This window comes from Dipodomys spectabilis, unplaced genomic scaffold (assembly GCF_019054845.1).
Source record: "Dipodomys spectabilis isolate Male_0828 unplaced genomic scaffold, ASM1905484v1 ptg000108l, whole genome shotgun sequence".
NCBI lineage: Eukaryota > Metazoa > Chordata > Mammalia > Rodentia > Heteromyidae > Dipodomys > Dipodomys spectabilis.
This window is the reverse complement of record NW_024870785.1, coordinates 11035903-11045990: the sequence shown is the minus strand read 5'-3', so window position 1 is coordinate 11045990 and position 10088 is coordinate 11035903.

Genomic DNA, 10088 nt, shown 5'->3' with positions numbered 1-10088 from the left:
GAGTCCCAGCATCTGAGGCGTGCGAGACAGGAAGGGGGGGATGCTAAGAGTTTTAGACACGCCTAGGCAACGTATTAAGACAGCGTTTTTTTTTTGTTTTGGAAAATGCATTGAACGTTACTTGGGGGTTAAAAGGTCGCCTCGGACCGTAGGAATCATTTCTAGATGAAGCTGGTGTGTCCCATGGCCAGCCAGGCGCTTCCTAGGTCTCATGGGCTTTGTGGGAGCCCAGCTCTGTCAGGTCTCCCCACCACCAACCTCTGCACCCCAGATAACTTCCCTTACCAGGGACTTCTGTAACCGGAAGGGAAGGGGTACCAGACCCACCCTCACAGCTGCTTGTTCAAGGTCAGGTTCAGTGCCTCACTCCTGCAATCCCAGCTACCTCAGAGGCAGAGATGGAGAGGATTACAGTTTAAGGCCAGTCTAGGCCCCCAGCGGGGGGAGGGGGGGACTATGAGGCTTGCATCTCACAAGAGAAAGCTGGGCACTGGTGGCACACTCTCCCTACAAGGAGAATGGAAATAGAGGCTCGCAGCCCAGGCTCCCCGCCCCTCCCGCCGCATCAATGTGAGATTCTATTTGAACAAAAGTATAAAGGGGTGTGGGAAGGTTTGTTGCAAGTGGTCAAACGCCTGCCAAGCATGCAGGAGGCCCTGAGTTCAAACCCCAGTACTGCCACCAAAAGAAAGCGTGTGTGGGAAAGGCCACGCACCCCAGAGTCTCTAACTACAGGTGAGTGAATGGAGGAAGGCACGGAGAACCCCATCCCCCCCCCCGCGTCCCCCCCAGTGCCTGAGGCAGGAGGAAGACTCCCACTTCCCCGGATGGAGAAGGGGGTGAATCAGCACAGGGGCTGTGGGTTTCCCTGGAGGGGTGGGGCACAGAGGCTGGAGGATGGGGGAGCCCCGGCGGGAGCTGAGCCCCTGTGGGGACCGTGTCTGGATGATAGAGCCCATGGCCTGGAGCAAGGCCGGGTGAGCAGGTGGGCAGCCCTAGACCCTGGGGTGGGTGTCTCCCACCACCCCAAGGAGGAAAGCATGGGGTGAGCCGGGAAGGTGCCATGTGTAATTCTGGGAGGGGGAGAGACAGATAGACAGAGAGTAGCTAGGATTTGAACTCGGAGCCTCAGATCTGTGGCTCTACCACTTGAGCCACACTTCCAGTACCTGCGATTGGCCACTTAAGCAGAGATAAGAGTTTCTCTTGGGTTTTCCTGCTCAGGCTGGCTTTGAACCTCCATCCTCCGGATCTCAACCTTCTGAGTAGATTACGGACAAGAATGTCTGGCTACTTTTTTTTAAATCCAGATTTTACCTTCCTGTCAGCAAGTTGCCATGGTGACCCACTGTGATCCATGTGAGGAGTTTCCCCTTGACTCCTGCCTGAACTTCCCATTGTTCTATTGGTCCACCCTGAGCAGGCGGAGGCTTCTGAGCGCCTCAGCTGACCCAGCCTCTTCACAAGGCCCCGCCCACCCCACTCTAGACCTGAAGAGAACATTGTGGGGATTTTTTTGTTTTGTTTTGTTTTGGTCAATCGTGGGGCTTGAACTCTGGGCCTGGGCGCTGTCCCTGAGCTCTTCAGCTCCAGGCAAGCGCTCTACCACTTGAGCCATAGCACCACTTCTGGTTTTCTAGTGGTTACTTGAAGATAAGAGTCTCATGGACTTTCCTGCCTGGCTGGCTTTGCACCATGATCCTCAGATCTCAGCCTCTTGAGTAGCTAGGATGACAGGCGTGAGCCACCAGCTCCCGGCTTTTTATTTTTATTTATTTTTATTATTATTATTTTTTGCCCACTGTGGTTCTAATACCCCCGCCTGTAGCCGCTGGCTTTTCAGGTCAGGTAATGGGCAGGGCACTGGCGGGCTAGCTGCCCCGTGATGCCTGTCCTCCAATTAGATTCCAGCGCATCACGACTCTTGAGTTCAGATATTTACAGCCTACTCTACATGACAAATTGGTGCTCTCTTCCTTGGGCAGAACTGAGGTCTGAACTCAAGAGCTTGTACTTGGTAAGGCAGGTACTCAACCACTTCAACTATGGGTCCCACATCTGACAAAGTTAAATGGTGGTTTTCTGGGAGCCATAATGGTCTGCCAACAAACTCTGACTCAAGGGTTTCTAATTGTATGTTGGCTTGTGGTTAAAATGGAAGCTTTATTTTACAGGTTCATGTAGAACCTCTTTTGTGTTTTGGGGGGGGATTTTTTTTTTTGGTAGGTCCTGGGGCTGCTTGAACCCTGGGCCTGGACGAGCTCAAGGCTAGTGCTCTACCACTTGAGTCACAGTGCCACTTCCGGTTTTCTGGTAGTTAATTGAAGATAACAGTTTCACAGGGGTTGGGAAGGTGGCTCAGTGGTAGAGCGCTTGCCTTGCATGCATGAGGCCCTGGATTTGATCCCTCAGTACCACATAAGCAGAAAAAGCCAAAGTGGTTTTGTGGCTCAAATGGTAGAACTCTAGCCTTGAGCTGAAGAGCTGAGGGACAGTGCCCAGGCCCAGAGTTCAAGCCCCACGATTAACTAAAAAAAAATAGTTTTATACCCTTTTCTGCCCAGGCTGGCTTTGAACCGTGATCCTCAGATCTCAGCCTCCTGAGTAGCTAGGATTACAGGTGTGAGCCACTGGCGCCCAGCCTGGGGGGGATTTGTTTTGTGCTGGGGATTGAACCCATCACCTCATGCAGGACAAGTGGTTTATGTGGTTATAGTTAAGGATGTCGGAACGGCTTAAGTCCCAGTGCAAGAAGAAATGTATTAGAAAACAATCCAATTCCTTGAAATCTAAATTCAATGCCTGGGAAATCTGGCTTTATTTCCACTGACAGCGATTATAACATAGGGGATATATAATTACTTTTGATTAAATTCACCCTCCCATTACTCTGCCCCTCCTCCCCTTTTAAAACTTATACTCGAATAATAGAATTATTATTCTATTCATACCTGCAAAGGAGCCTTTTCTTTTTTGGGGGGGGGTCCGGTCATGGGACCTGAACCCTGGGCCTGGGCGCTGATCCTCCACTCTTCAGCTCAAGGCTAGCACTCTACCACTTGAGCCACAGCGCCACTTCTAGCTTTTTTCTTTTTGCTTATGTGGTGCTGAGGAATCGAACCCAGGGCCTCAGGCATGCAAGGCAAGCGCTCTACCACTGAGCCACCTTCCCAGCCCCATAGGAGCCTTTTCTTCCTCTCCTTTCACCCATCTTTGTTATCTAACAACATAACAGGGATATGTTGAGTTCCTCTGGAGGCTGCTGAGCCTGGAGTCCCACTCAGCAGCACTGGCTTCTCCTGATGCTTCTCGTTCCGCGTCTCCCAGATGACCAGTAATTCAGTATCCTCACATGTCATCTCTCTCTGCCTTGGGGAACACACTCATCATACTGAACCAAAGAGGATTCCACAGTGGCATTTCCACATGTGTATACTGTGTATCCAGAATAGCCTCCCCCCACACTCCCCCTCCCCTTTTCAAAACTTCAACAGGTTTCATTGTTCTATCTGCACACATGCCAATAAACTCTGTCCCCATATTCCTCCTCTTCCGCTCTTTTTTTCAGTCCTACCCTGCTCAACAGAACCTGCTTTACTTCCTGTCTTTTTGTTTTTTTGTCAGTCTTAGGGCTTGAACTCTGAGCCTGGGCGCTGTCCCTCAGCTCTTCAGCTCAAGGTGAGCGCTCTACCACTTGAGCCACAGCGCCACTTCTGGTTCTCTGAGTGGTTTATTGAAGGTAAGAGTCTCATGAACTTCCCTGCCTAGGCTGACCTTGAACCACAATCCTCAGGTCTCAGCCTCTTGGGTTGTTAGACTAACAGGTGTGAGCCACCAGCACCTGGCTCAGATCTCAGATCTATTCTTAGCTGCTCTAATTTCTCAGCAATCTTTTCTTTGTTTTTTCCTCTGTGTGTGTGTGTGTGTGTGCTGGTCCTGGGGTTTGAACCCAGGGCATGGGCACTGTCCCTGAGTTTCATCGTGTTCTATCATTTGAGCCACCACGCCACTTCCAGCTGTTTTGGTAGCTTCTTCGATCTGAGTCTCACGGAGTTGGGGTGCTGATGGCTCACACCTGTAATCAATCCCAGCTACTCAAGAGGCTGAGCTCTGAGAATCCTTCTTTGAAACCAGCCCAGGGAAGGAAAGAACGTCTGTTCTCATCACTCCCTGTGGCTCCCGTGGCCCATCGACTATCCCCAGGGACCCATCTCCTCCCCAGACTCTTACCCCATCCTATCCTTGAGTTATGCCAGGCAAAACGTCACCCCTGGCCTGATCTGACAGGGCACCGTGTGCCACAGCTGCAGGGACGTCGTAGAATCTGCGACAAAGACATTCAAGGAGACCCTCCCCTCCGATGTGTAACCCCCACGCCCCCTTCCCACGCGCGCCCACTCCCCGACCCGTGCCTCCAAGTCTGCCCCGTGCTCCACGCTGCCCCTCTGCAGCAATGATTAAAAGCCCGCTCTGCCTTCTTTCTTCCACTGGTGACTCAGTTTCCTAACTCCTCCCGCACGGGTGGACTGCGGAGAGACCCATCCCAGCACCCGTCCCAGCACCGCCACAGCTGCGGCCCAGGAAGACGACGACGACGACGTGAACGAGCAACACCTGAGCCACGCGCGTGGCTCGTGCGCATGCGCACCTCCGCGACGGCGAGCGCGCGTACCTACGCGCTATGCGTGGATTAGATCTGGGCCTGCGCGGAAGCCATGCTGCGCATGCGCCTGGGCGGAGGCTGGGCCCGCGTGCGGGCGAGCGATGAGTCTCGGCTCACGCCTGATGCCCGCGCCCCTTCCGACAGCACCCCAAGAGTCCCCAGCGAGCACCCCGATCTCCACAGCCGTGAGTAATGCGGTTCTGTGCCGTGCGCGCCTCCCTGACACGCTTCCCCGCCCTTTTGCCGGGGGCCTGCAGGGTTCTTGCCGCCAGGCCTCTCTGCGCTGCGACCTCAGAGACCCCCATGGTCGTCCGCGCTGTGCATCACCCCCGCGAGCGCCTCTTCTGCAGAGGGTGGGTGGGTTTGCCGTGCTTTCCTTTCGTGGTGTACTGGGGTTTGAACTCGCGGCCTCGCTGCTTGCCAGGCTGGCACGCTGCTACTCTGAGTCCTGCCTTCAGCCCTGTTGGGTTGATGGGTTGGTGGTTTCTGATGATTTTTGGAGATGGAGTTTGACCAACTTTTCTACCTGGATAGGCTTGGAAGTGGGATTTTTTTTTTTTTTTTTTTTTTTTAAGATCTTCCTCCTAGCTAAGAACACAGGTGTGAGCCGCCAGCACTGGCCAACAGGTGGGGTTGATAATGGAATAATGCAAAATGTGTGTGTGTATGTTTGTATACACACGCACAAAGTATTTGTCCAGGGCATAACACATCCAACAGGTACTAAACAAGTGCTGACAGATACTAATGCGACCCTTCTTACCGTGCTTCAGCTCCCAGTGAGTTCCCATCGATAAATATCCAGTAGACACCCGGCCATCTTTGACAAAGCTTTGAGAAAGCCGTGTGTGCCCGTGTCCTGGTCTGTCTTGTCAGAGTGACAAACTATGCCCATGCTGTCTTGCTTCACATCTCACAGCCATGATGGTGGTTGTGTGTGCTTGGTTACCCTAATTTGAGTGTTGGTTACTTAGTATAGAAACTTGATTTAATCAATGTCACCTTCATGCACATCAAGATTAACTACAGAGCCGGGTGCTAGTGGCTCACACCTGTAATCCTAGCTACTCAGGAGGCTGAGATCTGAGAATCCTGCTTCAAAGCCATCCTGGGCAGAGAAAAGTCCACGAGATTCTTACCTCCAATAAATAACTCAGAAAACCAGAAGTGGCGCTGTGGTTCAAGTGGTAGAGCTCTTGCCTTGAGCTGAAGAGCTGAGGGACAGCGCCCAGGCCCAGAGTTCAAGCTCCATGACCAACACACACACACACACACACACACACACACGTACACAGAGCAACACTTTTGTATAGATGGTTTCTAAATTTGTATTGCATAGAATGAGACAGTTGTGAGGTTGTGTGGATTGTTGGGTTTGGCAGTGTGTTCCAGGTGTCCGTGCTGTGGCAGGCAGCAGAGCCTCTTCTGCCTGTGTGTCTCTGGCACTGTTTATCCGCTCATCAGCTAATGGCCATGTGCTGCTTTGCGCTTGTTGTGGAATATGAATTAGCTGAGATGAACGTGATTTCCTGGCTGTGGTGTGGACAGATGTCTTTGCTTCCCTTGGGTCTGTGCCCAGGAGAGAAATTGTGGGTCACATGGCAAATGGGTGTTCAGTGTTTTCAGGAACTGCTCAGTGGTTCAGCATAGTGGAGACATCATTCAGCTTTCCTACCCCAAGTGAGGGGGTTCCCCTCTTTCCTCAGCCCCCCAAGGGAAAAGGGAGATCTTCCTCCACCTCTCCCCCCCTTACTCTCACTCCTTCCACTCCCGCTCTTCTCTCTCTCCCTCTTCTTTTATTTCCTTCTTCCCTTTCTTCTTTCTCCCTTCCTCCCTCTCCACTTACTCTTCTTTTTCCTTGGCTTCTCAGCAGCTATCCTGGCCTGTGTCTGTGTTCCCATTACACATACACACACACTCAAACTGAAGGCCTGGGCACTGTCCCCGAGTTCTTTTGCTCAAGGCTGATGCTCTGCCCTTGAACCACAGCTCCCCTTCTGACTTTTTGGTGGTTAATTGGAGAAAAGAGTCTCACCAACTATCCTTCCTGGGCTTGAATCGTGATCCTCAGATCTCAGCCTCCTGAGGAGCTAGATTACAGGGGTGAGCCGCCAGCACCTGCCTGACTCTGTGGATATTTACCCTTGTGCTATCCCTTGTTACTCTCTGAAGTCTGTTGAGCCATTCTGTAGCATTGGACAGGTCAGCAGATCACTTTGACTGCACCTCATCAGTGGTCTCTCTCTCTCTCTCTCTCTCTCTCTCTCTCTCTCTCTCTCTCTCTCTCACACACACACACACACACACACACACACACACACGACTCTTGAACCCTGTGTTATCCTTCCTGCACCCAGCCTAGTCCCACCCTCCTCAGGCAGGACCCAGTACCAAGCAGGAAGCCTGGCCGCGCTCTGGGTCAGGAGGTGCTGAAAGGCTCATTTCTATCCCCTGCCATGGTGATGGCAGCCTTCTCCAGCATGCTGTGGGGGCCCAACGCAGCCCAGCCTCCGGCGCTGTGTGCTGCAGTGAGCTTAGCACATCCACGTGGGAGCGCTGCATCCTGAAGCTTCCCGGAAACACATGCATGCACGCAGTGTGGCGGCGCTTCCATTAGCCAAAAACAGCGCGCAACTAGAGCAAGAGTAAACTAGATGTACAAGTAATGTATTAAGCTACTTACGCTGAGATTTTACGATTGTGGTTCAAAACCAGCCTGGGCAGGAAAGTTCATGAGTCTCTTATCTGCTAGTAACCAGGAAAAGGCTGGAAGTGGAGCTGTGGTTTAAGTGGTAGAGTGCTAGCCTGAGTGAAAAAAAATGCTAAGGGACAGTGTGTCCATGTCCTCAGCCTGGTCCAGCCTCAGCTCTGGTATACAAGTGTGCATGCACACGCACAAATCAGCACCAATTACACCTCCAGGAAAGCTCCAACCTGGTCAGCAGGTAAATAAAGGGGGACGGGGCCGTTGCACTGCCACAGGTTACTGTGTCCCTGTGCTCCCTTGGGCCGCAGTGGCTCCTGCAGGAGCAGCAGTTTATCTGTGCACAGCAGCTCTCCAGCAATGCCAACAACAGCAACAACAATAATATGATGTAGCTTCTACATTACCTATAGACATTTGATTATTTACATATTTTATATGTGTATATGCTAGTCCTGGTGCTTGAACTCAGGACCTGGGTGCTGTCCTTGACCTTTTTTGCTCAAGGCTAGCGATCTACCACTTAAGCCACAGCTCTACTTCCAGTTTTTTTGGTGGTCAATTGCAAATAAGAGTCTCACAGACTTTCCTCCTGCAGCTGACTTTGGACAGTGTTCCTCAGATCTCAGCCTTCTAAGTAGCTAGGATTATAGGCATGGGCCATGTGTACCTAGCTCATATTTCCTACATCTTTCATAGTAAGAGAACTAGGTTAAAGAATGCACCAAAATGCCAATGGGTTGGTGATAAGTACTGTGCCAATCTGGGGCTTGAACTCCGGCCTGGTCATTGCCCTGTAGCTTTTTTGCTCAAGGCTAGCAGTCTATCCCTTGAACTACAGCTCCCATTTTCGGCTTTCTGCTGGCTAATTGGAGATAAGAGTCTCAGGGACTTTTCTCCCTGGGTTGGCTTTAAACCATGATCTGCAGCTCTCAGCTTCTTTAGTAGCGAGGGTTGCAGGTATATGCCACTAATGCCTGACATGGTGGTGACTTTTCAACTGGATCTTTATTTATTACACTTGCTGAATTACATAGCATGCATGGCACAGTTTCATTCGGAATTAATTAACATTAATACACACTTTAAACAGCAGCAATGCCAATAACCTAATTCTAGGGACACTTTATTGCAGGGTCAATTGTGTGGCTAATTCTGTGGCCTACGGGCAAGTTCTTCCACCAGGGGGCGCCTGGGCCTTGGAACTAGAAGACATGGCTCTGGAGATAGGAGACAGGACTCTGGTTTTAGGGGAGTAGATAAAGGGTAAATAAATCTTGCCTAATTCCACCACCACACCTAAGAACTGCGCTTAAAGTCGCTTGAGAGCATCTGGCATTCTAATGCCAATATTAATATATATTAATATCATTTGATTTCTCCTAATCCAGTTGTAAGCATTTTTTTTTTCTTTTGGTGCTACTTCTAAGGCTTGACGTCAGGGCCTGGGCACTGTCCCTGAGCGTTTGTGCCCAAGGCTAGTGCTCTCCTAGCTGAGCCATAGTCCACTTCTGGCTTTTGTGGTTAATTGGAGATAAAAGTCTCATGGACTTTGCTGACGAGCCTGGCTTTGGACCTCAGTCCTCAGATCTCAGCTCCCTAAATAGCTAGAGTTACAGGTGTGAGTCACCAGCAGGCAGACTTAGTGAGCCTCCCCTCGCGGGAAGAACCTGAGAGAAGCGGGAAAGGAGACAGGACGGAGGAGGAGTGAGTGCATGGAGACACAAATTGCAAACAAGCGTTTGGATGTTGGCTGGTACTGGAGAAAGCCACCAAGCTGATGGCATCAGGACGTGTGTGTGTGTGTGTGTGTGTGTGTGTGTGTGTGTGTGTGTGTGTGTGTGTGTGTGTGTGTGTGTGTGTGTGTGTGTGTGTGTGTCCTGGCCTTGAACTCAGGGCCTGAGCACTTGTCATTCAGTCTTTTTACTCAAGGCCAGTGCTCTACTACGTGAGCCACAGCTCCACTTCCCACTTTCTGGTGGTTAATTAGATGTAAGAATCTCAAGAACTTTCCTGCTTGGGCTGGCTTTGAACCACAGTCCTCAGCCTCCCGAGTGGCTGGGATCACAGTCCAGAGTCACTACACCCAGGCACCAATGCTTTAGCAGCTAATGATCTGGAATCACACTCCTGGCCCAGGCGTCTCAGCAAACCTGACTTACATAAAGCAGCGAGAGCCCGAGGCTCACGGACGTGTTGACACTAGTTTCTCCCTACCTGGGCGGAGGGATGCTGGAGACGCCCCATGCACCGCAAGGCATTGTAGGACAAGGATCAAGAGGATGGTCAAGGGGCACAGAGGGAGACAAGACAGCCAACCTACCTCCACTCAAGGCACTGTGGGAGAAGAGAGGAGAGAGGCCAGGGAGGCTTCCCGGAGGAGGTGGCAATTGAGTTCGTCGGCGGGGGGCGGGGGGGGGGGGCGCAGGAAGTCCGCAGAAGACCAAGAGAGACATGGCCCATGGCTGCACACATGGCCTTGCACGGCGTGGGCGCAGTCAACCCAGAAGCTGGCGCAGGTTCAAGCATGGGCTCCTTGCTCCTGCTGCCATAGCCAAGGGAGGCAAGTTGGGGCTGCAGGTGGCAGCTGGGGAGTCAGGACTGGCTGTTGGGATATGCAGAGGCGGGCGCTGCTGCGTGAGAAGTTGCTGATGGGCTCCTGTGGTCCCTGGATCTGGAGTCCTAGACTCAGTGTTGCCAAGGTCATGGCGTGGCCAAGTC